Source organism: Urocampus carinirostris, chromosome 7 (assembly GCF_059441175.1).
Source record: "Urocampus carinirostris isolate Australia breed hairy pipefish chromosome 7, RoL_Ucar_1.0, whole genome shotgun sequence".
NCBI classification, from domain to species: Eukaryota; Metazoa; Chordata; class Actinopteri; order Syngnathiformes; family Syngnathidae; genus Urocampus; species Urocampus carinirostris.
In genome coordinates, this window is record NC_142355.1 from 42488247 (window position 1) to 42504568 (window position 16322).

A 16322-nucleotide genomic window follows, 5' to 3' on the forward strand; every position below is an offset into this window, starting at 1 on the left:
GGTACCAGTCTTTTCGAGTGGGGCTGGGCTCTCTTCCACTCTGGAGTTGCCCGTGGTGTGGGCATATTATTTGCTCCACGGCTCAGCGCCTGTACGTTTGGGTTTACACCTGTTTACGAGAGGGTAGCCTTTTTCCGCCTTTGGGTGGGGGGACGGGTCCTGACTATTGTTTGTGCTTATGCACCAAATAGCAGTTCAGAGAACCCACCCTTCTTGGAGTCCCTGGAGGGTGTGCTTGAGAGCGCGCCCCCTGAGGACTCCCTCTTACTGCTGGGAGACTTCAACGGCTAGCAGAATCTGCTGTCAGAAGAAGTTTCAATTCACACCTCTGGCAGAACTTTGCCCATTTCCCGAGGGAGGCGGGGGACATTATATCGAGTGGACCATGTTCTGCACCTCCATTGTCGAGGCGGCTGATCGGAGCTGTGGCCCTAAGGGCCCGGTCACACAGCCGTTTGCGGCTGAATCACGGCCAGAAATTTCTGCCTGTGAGGCGGACGCTACTGGACGCTTTGAGATCGCCATACAGACGAGATACAGCAGTGCTTAACACGCAGTCGGAAATTCATGCGCGGTTGGCAGCGCGAAAAAGTTTTGCGCTGTTCAATAGTTTAGAGCACAGGTACACAGCCTTTCACGGGCGTATCGAGGATGAATCACGACCAGAAATTTCTGGCCATGAAGTAGACGCTGTTGGGCGCTGTTGGGCGCTGTTGGACGCTTTGAGACCGCCATATAGACGAGATACAGCAGTGCTTTACTCGCGGTCGGAAATTCACACGCGGTTGGCCGCGCGAAAAAGTTTTGAGCTGCTCAAAACTTTGAGCACGTGTTAACCGCGGGCGGCACACGAGGTAATGACGCGGAAATGACGCGGAACGACGTGCTCTGGCCGCGGCCAGGGCGTGGTTACACATGGGTAGGATGGGAAATTTCAGCGGATAATCGTGGGTGGAGCATGGTAATAGCATGTTCTGCGCCTGTATCGCGGTGTATTACGTTTTGCGTAGGAGTCGGATTTGGGCACAACACCGGCTCGGGAGCTTTAATACCCGTGGTCCACACGAGAAAATGACGCGGAAATGACGCAATGAGGAAGCGGAACACTCGCCCGCGTCTGTTTTGCGGGCATACCACTGATGAATAGCGGGTAGGCCAATTTTGCGCATTTTCCATCGCGGGCAACCACGGGCAAAACAAAACCCAAAATTTTACCCGCGATACAGACGCAAACGGCTGTGTGACCGGGCCCTAAGGTAGTCAGTACCTGCCGCGGCCGCAACCCTGAGACCCGTTGGTGATCACCGGCGGTGAGGGATGCTGTCAAGCTGAAAATAGTCATATCGGGCCTTCCTGGCCTGTGGGACTCTGGAAGCAGCTGGCAGGTATCGGCTGGCCAAGTGGAATGCGGCTTCGGCGGTTGCAGAGGCAAAAACTTGGGCATGGGAGGAGTTTGGCGAGGCCATGGAAGCCGACTTCCGAACGGCTTTGAGAAAATTCTGGAGTATGGGATACCGCACAGTCTTATCCGGGATGTGCGGTCCTTGTATGCCCGGTGCCAGAGTCTGGTCCGCATTGCCGCCAGTAAGTTGGATTTGTTCCCGGTGAAAGTTGGAATCTGCTAGGGTTACATTTTGTCACCGATTATGTTCATAACATTTACGGACAGAATTTCTAAGCGCAACCTTGGTGGGGATGGAGTCCGGTTTGGGGGCCTCACCATTACGTCACTGCTTTTTGCAGATGACGTAGTGCTGTTGGCTTCCTCAGGCCGTGATCTTTCGCTCTCGCTGGAGCGATTCGCAGCCAAGTGTGAAGCGGCCAGGATGAGGATCAGCTCCTCTAAGTCCAAGACCACGTGTTACTGAAACGGAGATGAGAACTTGCCCCAAACGGAGGAGTTCAAGTATCTTGGGGTCTTGTTCACGAGTGAGGATAGGATGGAACGGGAGATCGACAGACGGGTCGGTGCAGCGTCTGCCGTCATTCGTACCCTGTACGAGTCCGTCGTGGTGAAGAGGGAGCTGAGCCAAAAGGCAAAGCTCTCGATCTACCGGTCAATCTACGATCCTACCCTCACCTATGGTCATGAACTGTGGGTTATGACCGAACGAACACGATCCCTGATACAAGTGGCCAAAATTAGTTTCCTCCGCAGGGTGTCTGGGTTTTCCCTCAGAGATAAGGTGAGAAGCTTAGTCATCCGGGAGGGACTCTGTCTCTAGGCTGGCCGATGAATGCCTCAGGATCCCGTCGGATGAGCTCTAGGAAGTGGCTGGGGATAGGGACGTCTGGGCTTCCCTTTTAAGGCTGGTGCTCCCGCGACCCAACCCCGGATAAGCGAAAGACAATGGATGGATGTAGCAAATATATTATAAGTTTAAAAAAATCTTATCACAGACTTCTGTCAAAAATGCTGAAAAATTAATTCCCGACACCATGTTTTCTTTTTTAAAATATACATGGGTACGTAAAAGAACTAATATAGTATTTTGTTGGAAGTCTTTCTGTTTTCTCCATTCTCTAACATTCAGTGGTAAAGAAGTATTAATCATTTTTAACCATTCAAAATACACTATTTTTAACCATTCAGAAAACACTGTGAAAATCAGTGTTGTGGTACCGTAAAAATAGTGTAATATTGAGATAAAGTCTAATGTCTGGTCGCATATCATTTGTATTTATGTTGGTCTAAAAGCGATAGAAGTGTTGGCACTCTCACCGCCACTACTTGGGTTGGATTTCCGTTGCATATAATTTCTTGCAATTTTGGTCAGCGATGAGTAGTTCGGTCAATACAGTATTTGCTCAAATGTAGTATTGGACTAAAACTGCAATGTGTTGTTCCCTCATATAAGAGTGGGAGAACTTTATTATACAATACCGATTGTTTTATTTATTTATCTATATGGTTAAAAACCAAAGAGAATTTACAGAATTACCTTCCATCTCGATTACTGTAATGTACTACTCTACAGTCTCCCAAAGTCCAAAATCAAAAGCCTGCAGCTGGTACAAAATGCTGCAGCGAGGTTTTTAACCAAGACGAGAAAGTTTGATCACATTACCCCGATTTTTAGATAACCTGCATTGGCTCCCTGTTAGCTGAAGATTTTAAGGTTCTGTTGATATCATACAAAATCATGAATGGACTTGCTCCCTCATATCTTTCAGATTTAATTTCCCCCTATGTTCTGGTCTGGAGCCTTCGCTCTGAAAATGCTGGTCTACTAGTGATCCCAACAGCCAAGAAGAGAACCACAGGTACGAGAGCGTTCTCTATTCGGGCCCAATGTTGAAGAATGCTCTACCTCCTGATATTCTATCTGCAACCTCAGTGGAACTGTTTAAATCTAGGCTTAAAACACACTTCCATTTTATAGCTTATAAATGATCTACATTTCCTGTTGACTATCTGTGTATTAATTCTTATTGCAACATCCATTGCAGCCTGGTCACTGGATTACTTCATGTGCGGCCCCTTCTGATTTTTTCGTATTTCCTTGCCCTCATGTAGGTTTTAGATCAGGGGATGGTGTAATTATAGTCTGTGCTATGCAATAATCTGTGGTCTGTGCAGCCCTTTGAGAATCCTAGTGATTAAGGGCTATACAAAAAAAAAGACTTGACTTGACTATTACTGCAGTGTGTTGTCATGTGGGTAGGAACCTTTGTGCGGCATCTGTTCACCAGTGTGATTTCGACATGAGTCACTTCCGCCCAAATTATATCATGAATAGATTCAGGCAGAGTGGCTAAAACAACCTTGTTCCAACACACAATCTCTTTATTTTACAGGTAAGTCTGGTGTCAATACACTAATGATTTACAGTGGGACCTTGCTACTTCGCGGTTCCTTGTTCGCGGGTTCAGAGCTTCGCGGGTCTAAAAAATAATAATAGGGGCGTCGCTACTTCGCGTTTCCACGTATGCGTCATTAGGTGACCAAACTCCCCAGTTCCAACCCCTAATGCTGAACGCCAAGCAGGGAGGCAACGGGTACCGATGTTTAAGTCTTAGGTATGACTCGGCCGAGGCTTGAACCACAACCTCCCAGTCTCAGGGCGGGCGCCGTACCCCCAAGGCCAACGAGCTGGTGTTAACAATAATAAAATAAAATAATAATTTAAAAAAATGTTTTAAGCATTTTTGAAGGAGCGTCACTACTTTGCGGATTTTCACTTTTCGCGGGTGGTTTTGGTCCCCATTAACAGCGATAACCGAGGGATTACTGTACACAAAAAGTGTTGTCATGCATGTAGCAATATGTTAACCATACAGAATGTGTTCTTTTATCTATTTCATTCACGTGATTGTTTGGAGTTGATAGATGAAAGATAACTGGACAAGTTACATGAAGAACTTTACAAAGGGAAACTGTTCATCTTTTTGTGGCTACCATGTTTGGACACTTTTTGTCATTGATTATTGTAAAAAAATAACATATCAATGGATGGATTAAAGAAGAGTGGTTTATTCAGACTCATTACAACATGCAATATCTTATTTTACAGAAACTTTGAGGGTGAGGCCTGATCAGGGACCCGTAACAAATGCATAGCAATAATTACTGTCTGCATTTCTAATCGTATCCGCCATATTTTGCATTATATAAGCCACACTTTAAAATTTCTGTCCAAACTGGGATTTTAAGGTGCGGAAAATACAGTACTTGAATAATTATTTTTTGTATGGTAACGTTTCATACAAAAGTACATATTCTGTTTGAATTGTTGTTAGAATGGCTTAGCTTAGTTTGGAATGTATCTGTATAGTTAGCAAGCTAGCATGACTTTTTTTTACTTGTACTGGACTATTTTTAGTTTTACGGCGACCTTTTAAGGGTAATGGTTGAGGTCATTGTCCGAATAAGCAGCAACCATAGAAATGGAGGTTCAAGCTTTTTTTTGTCCTACGCCTCACCAACTGGGACGTAGGACTACATAACAATGTACTGTAGGCCTATAAAAATAATTCAAACTGCCAGATATTGACTGGGACCGGCTCTCCTAATTTGAGAAAAACACAAATCAATGTTTTTCACGAAAAGAATAAAAGTTTTAATTTAAAAGTTTTCATTTTGTCACTACCACTTACTCCAACTCGGCAAAATTATACGTAAGCTTATCCAGAACTAATGCTTATCAATAAAAGTAGAAAATGTATCCATGATCTTGTTGTTGTGATTTTTTATGCGTGTCTGTATTTATTCCATTACATGGCATGTGGATGCAATCAATAAAATAAATTGTGGCAAGATCACATCATGGCTTGTGACTATTTGGTAATAGATCGCCTGTAAAAAGATCCCACATCTGTCTGTTGCAAGGTTTGCGAGGCTTCACGCCGAGCATGCGGGCAGTTGTCCGACATCTACGGTTAACATGCACATCTAACAAGCAAAGCACATAAATAACAAGCTGCTGAAAAACTAATTGCGTGAACCTGCTGGGGGATGGTATGTGTAGAATTTTAAAAAAAAAAAAAAAAAAAAGAAATTGTATTGACAACTTTACCATCACTGTTTTTGACAGACATACTGGACTGTCTCAGAAAATTAGAATATTGTGATAAAGTTCTTTATTTTCTGTAATGCCAATTAAAAAAACAAAAATGTCATACATTCTGGATTCATTACACATCAACTGAACTATTTCAAGCCTTTTATTATTTGAATATTGCTGATTTTGGCTTACAGCTGAAAAAAACTCAAAAATCCTATCTCAAAATATTAGAATACTTCCTCAGACCAAGTAGAAAAATAATTTTATAACAGCAAAACTAAATCAAACATTTGAAAATGTCCATTGATGCACTCAGTACCTGGTTGGGAATCCTTTTGCACGGATTACTGCATCAATCCGGCGTGGCATGGAGGCAATCAGCCTGTGGCATTGCTGAGGTGTTATTGATGCCCAGGATGCTTCGATAGCGGCCTTCAGCTCATTTGCATTTGTAGGTCTGGTGTCTTTCATCTTCTTCTTAACTATACCCCACAAATTCTCGATGGGGTTCAGGTCAGGGGAATTAGCAGGCCAATCAAGGACAGTGATGCCATGGTCAGTGCACCAGTTACTGGTGGTTTTGGCACTGTGGGCAGGTGCCAGATCATGCTGGAAAATGAAATACTCATCTCCATAGAGCTTTTCAGCAGATGGAAGCATGTAGTGCTCTAAAATCTCTTGGTACACAGTTGCATTTACTCTGGACTTGATGAAACACAGTGGACCAACACCAGCAGCTGACATGGCTCCCCAAACCATTGCTGACTGTGGGAACTTCACACTGGATTTCAAGCAACTTGGATTTTGCTCCTTTCCCGCCTTTCTCCAGACTCTGGCGCCTTGACTTCCAAATGAAATGCAAAACTTGCTTTCGTCTGAAAAGAGGACTTTGGACCACTCTGCAACTGTCCAGTGCTTCTTCTCCATAGCCCAAGTCAGATGCTTCTTCCGTTGTCTTGAGTTCAGAAGTGGCTTTACCATGGGAATACGGCTATTGTAGCCCATTTCCCGGACACGTCTGTGAACTGTGGCTTTTGATACCTGGACTCCAGCTTCAGCCCACTGTCTTTGAAGCTCCCCCAAATTCTGGAAGCGGCTCTTCTTCACAATTTTGTTAAGGCTGCGGTCATCTCTCTTGGTTGTGCAGCGTTTCCGGTCACATGTTTCCCTTCCAACAGACTTTTTGTGGCTATGCTTTGAAACTGCACTCTGTGAACAGCCTGCTCTTTGAGAAATTTCTTTTTGTGTCTTACCCTCCTAATGGAGGGTATCAAAGATGGTCCTCTGGACAGCAGTCAGATCAGCAGTCTTCCCCATACTTGTGATTTAGTTTACTGAACCAAGCTGAGTGTTTTTAAGGCTCAGGAAACCCTCGCAAGGTGTTTCGAGTTAATTAGATGATTCAGGTGATTAGTTGAATAGCCTACTTGTATACTTTTTCATGATATTCTACTATTTTGAGATAGGATTTTTGAGTTTTCTTAAGCTGTAAGCCAAATTCAGCAATATCAAAATAATAAAAGGCTTGAAATAGTTCAGTTGATGTGTAATGAATCCAGAATGTATGACATTTTTGTTTTTTTAATTGCATTACAGAAAATAAAGAACTTTATCACAATATTCTAATTTTCTGAGACAGTCCAGTATACATGTATTGGTTTTCATGTTGATCTTTCTACATGCAAAAATATGCTTTTCACACAACAGCAAGAAACAAAATGGCTGACCCTAGGAGCGTATTGCTTCTTAACTTTCATTCATCTCGTTTACGTAATATCAAGGAGACTGCTACATTTAAACAAAGATTACGTTAACTAGGGATGGCTGACATTTCACTACTTTATTTTCAGCACTGAATATACCCACTCATCCATTATCTGCACTGCCAATTGAGTGGCCAGCTATCTAAATTGTTAACTGCTCTGAGAGGGGTGCCTCAAGGTTTGGTGATCGGCCCACTGCTCTTCCTGGTGTTTGTAAATGAGCTGCCGATGCTTATTTCCCAAAGGGCCCTTCCCTTTGCCTATGATGTCAAGTTCTTGCTCCAAGTAGCGACTTTGAATACCTTCTTTGATGCCTCTACCTGGTCTGTGGATGGTCAAACCTTTGAGATTTACGTCTAAATGTTGACAAATTGTGTCATCTGGTGATCAACTCCCCACCAACCAGTCCTAGAGACTGATAACCTGCTCCTACCAGAGAAAAACCCAAAAAATACCTGGGCATCCTTGTCAACTCCTCCTTTAAGCCCACAGCACAGTGCATTAATGCAGAAACCTTGCTCGTGGTATCCTGTTCCTGACTTACCGGTCGTTTGACATGATGTCATTCAACATACTTATACCCCTGTATGTTGTTCTGGTGAGAAACATCCTTGAATACAGGGTCCAGGCATCTTGTCCCTACCTGGTGAAGGATGTCCAACAACTAGAACGGATTTAGAGACTGGCAACTAAAATGGCCCAGGGGCTCCTCAACCTCTCTTACGAACAGCATCTGGAGTTTCTCCACCTCATGCCACTGGAGAGTAAGGGAGCTCGTAGTGACGTAGTCCTGGACTATAATATCATCAATTAAAAAAATGGATCTTCCGTGGGAGCTTCTCTTCACACCTGCACGGCCGAGTTACATGGAGATGCAGCTGCCATGGCTACACCTAAACCAGAAAAAGGCGTCCTTTTCTATTCATGTTACTGGGGGTTGTTCTTAAAAAAGAGACTGAATCCCCATGACTACTGTAAATAACATTTCACTGATTATTTTCAAACATAACTGTCTTTTCTAACACAACTGTCTTGTCTCGCTCAAGGAACATGAATAAGTAGTTAATTACAACAACTGGAAGACAACTTATGGTGTATTTACACAATGTATATATATCTAAATTCATTGGAATACAATAAATGTATGAGTCATATTTGTCCTCCTACAGAAGCCAGGTTATTTTCAATTATCAAACATTTCCGCATGTGGCTCCAGAGACGCTGGTGGCCAACTCCCAGTTTAATGCATAAACATATGGAACAATAATGAGCAGAGTGGAAGCTGGCACTCCCTTACCTGTTCAAATGGAACACTAAGGAAACCCTTCCACCAGGTTGCCCGTGACAGCCTGTCAAACAGTGAAAAAAAAACAGTCAGATTAGTACCTAATTTGATAATGCAGCTAATGGCCAAGTTCAGGTGTATTTTATCATTCTATGTCTAGACATGTCGTTACATATACAGTATTACCTCTGTTATCGTGGTTAACGGGAGGCAGAGCCCGGGCAAAACGTGAAAATCAGCAAAGTTAAAACTGTCTATTAGTCTATTAGTTGATTATATAATCAGAGGTGGGTAGAGTAGCCAAAATTGTGCTCGAGTAAAAGTACTGTTACTTCAGAATAATATGACTCAAGTAGAAGTAAAAGTAGTGATCCAAATACTTACTTGAGTAAAAGTAAAAAAGTACTTGGTGAAAAATTTCAAAGTCCATCTAATCAACAAAAAATACATTTAATTTAAAGTAGATTAAAATAATCAACTGAAATTAAAGTGCAATAAACAATAAAATACAAATAGTACAGTATAAATTAAATACACAAATCAAGCACATGTAGCAAGTAGTAGCATAAATTATATTTACATATATATATATATATATATATATATATATATATATATATATTGAGGGTAAAAATAAAAAAGGATAAGAATAATACATTTTACTTCAAAGCAGCTTTTAGGACACCCAAGTTCACTGTACACAGAATATCTAACAAGAATAAAATAAGAATAAAACAAGTAATAAATCAAATAAAACCAAGGTGCAGTAAAGTTAAAATTAAAATTTAGGAAACTGACTGCTATATGTTTCCTCAAGTTCCATGTTAAGTTCTTGAATCCAGAAATCTCTGTTTGTTTAAGCAAACAAAGGAAACATTGTATATTGTAGCTGGTGTTTTGAGCCCTTTTTAAGGGGAACATGCTTTTGATGTGAGGCTAGGAGTGCTCCTCCTCTTCTGTGTTTTCATAGTTTGTATTGTAAGCAACATTTTTGATCTGTTTCCTCCGTAAACAAAACAAAATTTCCCCAGCTGAAGTTAAATATGGTCACGTGACGAGGTTGCTACGTTTGATTGGTAGATTATAGTAGAGTCTTGCAGAGTTTTGCTTCAAAATAAATGCGCCTTGGCAGACACAGACAGACGCATACTTACGTGGAGCGGATTTATTAAGCAACAAAGTATCGACTTCAATGTGGCCTAATGTAGTGGAGTAAAAGTACCGTTTTTTTCTTCACAAATTTACTCGAGTCAGAGTAAAGGGATTTTGAAATAATCCTAAAAGTAATACATTTCCAAAAACGTATTCAAATAAATGTAACGGAGTAGATGTACTCAGTTACATTTTTTTTTCCGTTACTACCCACTTCTGTATTTAATATATAATATTTTTATTACTCAAGAGCAAACACACTATAGAGGTTTAGGAGTTTATTTAACAAATAACAGTATTGTGCTGTATAAACTTTTTTTTTTAATTAACTTCGGTACTGTCAAATTATGATTGTAAAAGAAATTGGCTTTTTTATTGCACAACTTTATGAATGAAGCACTCGATCCGCTTTACTTCACGTCATACTTTGCTGCTATCTTGTTGACGTTTTGGAAAACTGCAATTCTGTTCTTCAGAAAGTATATATATCTTAGTTATTAAACATCTTTTAAAAAAACTTCAGGGAGCCACTAAGGAGCGCCAAAGATCTAAAAGTAGCTCCTGAGCAGGTTTAGCAGGTGTAGAGATACAACTTTGTTGCAATAGAAATCATCTTTCTCTGTTTAGCCAGTCAGAATGCAGAACACAATGCACATTGAAAACCCACGAAACAGTGAACCACCAATAACCAAAACGCAAGTAGCAAGGTGTCTGTACAGACACAAAGGAGGTGCATCATCCCATATTTCAATAAGCTGTTCTTGAAACAAACCTAACAAGCAAACTAGAAAGAAATACAGAGCTATAAAAAAAGGTATGGAAATCAGTCGTAAAATAAAAATATGAAGGTGAAAAATGAGCAAATGTCAGCATAAAATCGTTTTAATCCTTAATTCGTTAAAAAAGCAAAGCCAACAAAAGAAGTTTCTCCACAGTTGCACATTTGCACACTCTTTGGTGGCCAGGGAGTCACATAACCAGTGTTCCCTCTAAGCTCCGCGCGTGCGCAATTGCGCACTGCTCGCACATTCTCAGCGCACAGGAAAATCTAGCCAGCGCACAATAATGAGGGCTCAAAATTACTATTTAAGAAGCGACTTAAGTCAAAGTTACAGTGCATGAAGGTAAAAATACACGAGTTCCCCTGAGATTGTGTCCTAAATGCGGTATTTTGAAGTCGTAGAACAAAGTTGAGTAAAGTTAGTAGAGTCGGTCGAGAACCAGCTTCTTTGGCTCACTAAAAGGAATCGGCTCTTCAGGTAGTTTTTGCTTCTTTAATCCCAACATGACCAAATATTATGTAAAATTATGCACAAAATGACTTTAAAAGAAGGGGGGAATAGAACAAAAAAGAAAAAAAAATACCAAAATGAAAAAGTAGTGAAAAGCTGAAAAAAAAGAAACAAAGAGAAAAAAGAAGGAAAAATTAAGAAAAAAGCCAGAAAAAAAGAAAAGAAAGAAATGTAGGAAAAAGGTAAATAGAGAACAAAAAGAAAAAAGTAACAGCTCGGAAAAAATAATCACAATGAGATTTTTTTAAAGGAATTTAAAAAAAACACGGAAAAAAGAAGAAAAAGTTTGTGTTGCAGTCAAATAATTTCCAATTATATCAAGTGAATCTTGTTGCCAACATTGTACTTCTACTAAAAAATGTGACTAAATAAGCCCCCAAAAATGTTGATATTAGCATCCGGTGAAATAAAAAGAAATCTTGTGAAAGAATTGTAAGAACAAACGATGTTTGTAGGCTGTACAACCTTTGCAATAGTACAAGAGTGAAATAATTCAAAAGAGAAAAATCATTTTGCATTGCCGGAAACTCAGCAAAATGTAACTTGAAGTTTTGGAGATGTTTGATAAATAATTTTCTTGCCACACTTGGGATTATGGTTGCTCACTGTTGTTTCAAGCGTTGCTCACCGACTTTGTGTGAACGCTCAGACCCGTGGAAAATTAGAGGGAACATAGATAGATAGATAGATAGATAGATAGATACTTTATTCATCCCCGCAGGGAAATTCACATTTCCAGCAGCATCCCTTTGCTGAGAACAATACAATAATACAGCAAAAAGAATACAATATACAAATACCCAATGTGACGTGCTAATAACCACTGTAGCGTGTTGTATAGAGTATTTAAATAGTGCTACATAAAATACACACTGCAATAAAAGTATGGTAATATACAATGTATGGGGTGTGGTTTAATGTGGGCCTTTACTCCGCCGGGTGGAGTTAAAGAGCCTCATGGCATGAGGAAGAAAAGATCTCTTCAGTCTGTCCATGGTACAAGACAGTGACAGCAGTCTGTCGCTGAAGCTGCTCTTCTGTCTGGATATAATGCTATGTAGTGGATGTGATGAATTGTCCATGATTGACCGCAGCTTTTTCAGTGCCCGTCTCTCAGCTACTGTTGTCAGGCTGTCCAGCTCTGTGCCCACAACAGAGCTCGCTTTCCTCGCCAGTTTATTGAGACGAGAGGCATCCTTCTTCTTGACGCTGCCTCCCCAACACGGTGCGGAATAGAAGAGGGCGCTTACCACAACAGTCTCATAGAATATTTTCAGGAGCTTTTTGCAGATGTTCAAGGAGGCCAGCCTTCTGAGAAGTAAAGTTGGCTTTGACCTTTCCTAAATAGAGCTTCTGTGTTGGCAGTCCAGTCCGGTTTGTTGTCCAGCTGCACACCCAGGTATTTGTAGGTCTGGACAAATTCTACACCTTCTCCTTTGATGGTTACAGGAACCAGGTGAGTTTTAGTTCTCCTGAAGTCCACCACCATCTCCCTGGTCTTGGTGGTGTTCAGGTGCAGGTGGTTTGCGTCGCTTCATTGGAAAAAGTCCTGAATCAATTTCCTGTACTCCTCCTCCTGCCCACTTCTGATACATCCCACGATCGCAGTGTCATCAGCAAACAAGTCAAGAGTTGCACATTGCACATAACTTCTTTTTTTCGATTCCTTATTCATGGTAATGTTCTGGACAACATCTGACATCTGAGAGGATACAAATGTTTGACATTGACTCACATTTAAAAGAGGCCCAGAGGTTAAAATTACAGATGTAGAATGACAATTCCAAAAGAAATGAATGCGGCTTGATCGTCAAATGTGTTTTGAATCAATGAGACAGACGCCTTGTCAGATTCCAAAATTACATCTCATGGATATAAACTTGAAGGGACCATGCGTGTTTTCTGACCACTAGGTGTCGGTTCATTGTGTAGTGCAAACGAAATGAATTTGCTACAAAGCAGAAGGAAGGATACAAACTTTGCAGACTTAAAGAGACTAAACAACAACATTTTTTGCCAGGCCTTAAGCGACATTTTTGTTTTTTTTTTAGGTACCCGTAGGAGCAAGATGGCAAATATTTTTTTTTAATCTTAAAATAGTTCAGTGGTCAGCAGACTGGTACAGGGCCTCAAAGAAATGAATAAAAGTTGCCTTATTTTATGAAAAAAAAAAAAAAAAAAAAACGTAAATAGCACTCTATTTTACCAACAGAAGAACCTAAAGTTTGGGTGAATGTTATACACAAACTTTTATAGTAGTAAATGACTGTATTTAAGCAATACTTAGGCAATCAAATCATATACACAGCATTGGATGCAACAGATATGCAACCCAGATCACACAGTAAGAGTGCCGAATTCTAAAGAACACTAGGGACGAAATGACACAGGAAAAGGCTTTAGATCATACAGTGTGTCATTGTCATACTATTTTACGGTACCATGTTGGTACATGGCGGTGGTTGCTGGGTTGGTTGGTTGGTTTTGGTTGGTTGAATCCCCTAAGTAATAGGGTCGTTGGGGCACCTTTTTTGCGCTTATTTATATCTTTCAGGAAAACGTCTTCATTCTCTAACTGATAATGTAAAAGGCTGCTATTGGGAAATGTGAAGCACACTGTAAAGCGCTTTGGGAAGTCTTGAATTGAAAAGCGCTATATAAATGAAAATCATTTCATGTCTATGGTACCATAAATCGGCAGCACGGCGGCGCAGTGGTTAGCCCGTGTGCGGCACAGTTCTAAGGTCTTGGGAACCTCCTGTGTGGGTTCAAATCCAGCTACCGGACTTACTGTGCAGAGTTTGTATGTTGTATGTTCTCCCCGTGCTTGGGTGGGTTTCCTCCCACATTCCAAAGACATGCATTTCAGGTGGATTGGCCGGTCCAAATTGTCCCTAGGTGTGAATGAGCGAGCCAGTTGTCTGTCCCTGTGTGCCCTGCGATTGGTTGGCAACCAGTTCAGGGTGTCCCCTGCCCACTTCCTGATGATTGCTGGGATGGGCTCCAGCACCCCTGCAACCCTACTGAGGATAAGCGGTGCAGCTGATGAGATGAGGTAACGTAAATCGAATCGTAAAATCGAATTCCTCCTCTTATGACATCTACATCCCTAGTTGTTTAGTAATTAAACAGTAGATTTAGGTTTATTATTACTGTTATTATTAATAATATGATTATTGTGTCAGGCACCAGAAACGGAGACAGAACCCAATTGCGTTTGTTTCTTAGTTTTCTTGAAAGGAGGCGAAAGCTGGCACCCACGATCCAGTGATTGTCGGTTGCGAGGAGCAGATCGCTCGTAACGCGGAAGTGGCACTTCTGTGGCGAGCAATAGATTCAGATTCAGATTCAGATCTACTTTATTGTCATTCAAGTACACGTGTATACAGAACGAAATGTCGATGCATCTGACCCCCACAGTTTCCTTGAATGTACAGATATAAATAATGTTGTATTGTATTTTGGCTACGTGTAGTATTTTACCATAGTGCCGATAGTGCAAGAAGAGTAGCTAACCAGATGTGCAAAATGGGCAGTCAGGTTAACAAGTCAGGTACACAGTAACATTAACACTGTAACAATAACGCTGTAATTACAATAGTGCAGAGAGCAATGTGCAAGGAGTGGCAAGCTATAAAAAAAACTGCCAGTAGTGCAAAAGTCAGATTAGCAGCCGTTTAGATTTAAGTTAACTATATGTTAGATTGACCATTTAACAGTCTAATGGCCAGGGGGACTAGACTATTGCGGAGCCTGGTGGTCCTGCACCGCACACTGCAGTACCTCTTCCCAGAGGCTAGCAGAGTGAACAGTCCATGATGGGGGTGAGAGGGGTCCCCGGTAATGTTTTTTGCATGGGATAGGCAGTGCTTCTGGCCAATGTCCTGAATGGAGGGAAGTGTAGTCCCGATTATTTTCTCTGCTGTCCTCGTTACCCTCCTCACACTACCCCAGTCGGTAGCGCTGCAGCCTCCACACCACACAGAGATACAGTTGGTCAGGATACTCTCTATGGTGCCCCTGTAGAATGTAATGAGGGAGGGTGGGGGCAGGTGGGTTCTCCTCATCCTCCGCAGGAAGTACAGGCGCTGCTGTGCCCTCTTAACCAGTGATGCAGTGTTTACGGACCAGGTGAGTTTGTTTGTAATGTGCACCCCTAGGAACTTGATACTGCTGACAACCTCCACAGCCTTGTTGTTGATGCAAAGTGGGGCATGGTTGGGCTGGTTTTTCCTAAAGTCGACAATGATCTCTTTAGTTTTGTCGACATTCAGGACCAGGCTGTTGTCCCTGCACCAGCCCACCAACTGCTCCACCTCCTCTCTGTAGGCCAGGTCGTTGTCATCCCTGATGAGGCCCACCACTGTTGTGTCGTCAGCATACTTCACGATGTGGTTTGTGGCGGACCTAGGGACGCAGTCGTGTGTCATCAAGGTGAACAGCAAGGGGCTTAGGACGCAGCCTTGGGGGGAGCCCGTGCTGAGGTAGATGACATCTGAACTGTTCTGACCTATCCGCACTGATTGGGGTCTGTCACAGAGGAAGTCCAGCAGCCAGTTCCGCAGGGGGGTGTTGAAACCCAGGAGTCTCATTTTGTCTACCAGATGTTGTGGGATGATGGTGTTGAATGCTGAACTGAAGTCCAGGAACAGCATCCGCACATGGGTGTTCTTCTCCTCTAGATGTGTCAGGCTCAGGTGAAGCGCAGAGGAGATGGCATCCCTGGTGGAGCGGTTTGTCCTGTAGGCAAACTGAAAGGGGTCGAATGAGGAGGGGAGAATAGCAGTGTCGAAGGCGGGAAAAAAGGTCGGGTTGCCGGGGCGGAGGAGCAGAGATGTGGTGAAACAGAAACAGGTCGAAGCCGGGAAACTTACGAAAGCCAAAAACAGGAGGGAGTCAGGGTCGGAAGGCTTGCCTAAGAGCCGTTTGCGTCTGTATCGTGGGTAAAATTTTGCGATTTTTTTTTTGCCCGTGGTTGCCCGCGATGGAAAATGCGCAAAATTGGCCAACCCGCTGTTCATCGGTGGTATGCCCGCAAAACAGACGCCTGCGACTGTTCCGCTTCCTCATCGCTTCATTTCCGCGTCATTTCCGCGTGTCATGACCGCTCAAGACACAGTCCCGTGAAGATCAAGATTTCAAGCTATGGCACAGAAGAAGCCAATATGTTATTATTGTAATAGTTTATCATTTTTATTTTATTATCTTGTTATGAAATGAAAAGAAATGTCAAGAAATAAAAATGGATTAAGACGAGGTCACTACGGTGACGGGGATCCATGTTCACCCCTTGACGTCTCGAGCACAACTGACGTGTGCTCGGCAA

The 16322-nt window shown here is 42.2% G+C and overlaps 1 protein-coding gene across 1 annotated transcript in view; it reads right to left on the minus strand.

Annotated features, from left to right (window-relative positions):
* The window catches only part of LOC148363353 (tetraspanin-9-like), a 407202-nt gene that overhangs the window by 345065 nt on the left and 45815 nt on the right, over positions 1-16322 (minus strand). Inside the window, exon 2 of the mRNA XM_088341017.1 lies at positions 8565-8616. The gene's annotated coding sequence lies outside the window, so the exon portion shown is untranslated. The remainder of the gene's footprint in view (positions 1-8564; positions 8617-16322) is intronic.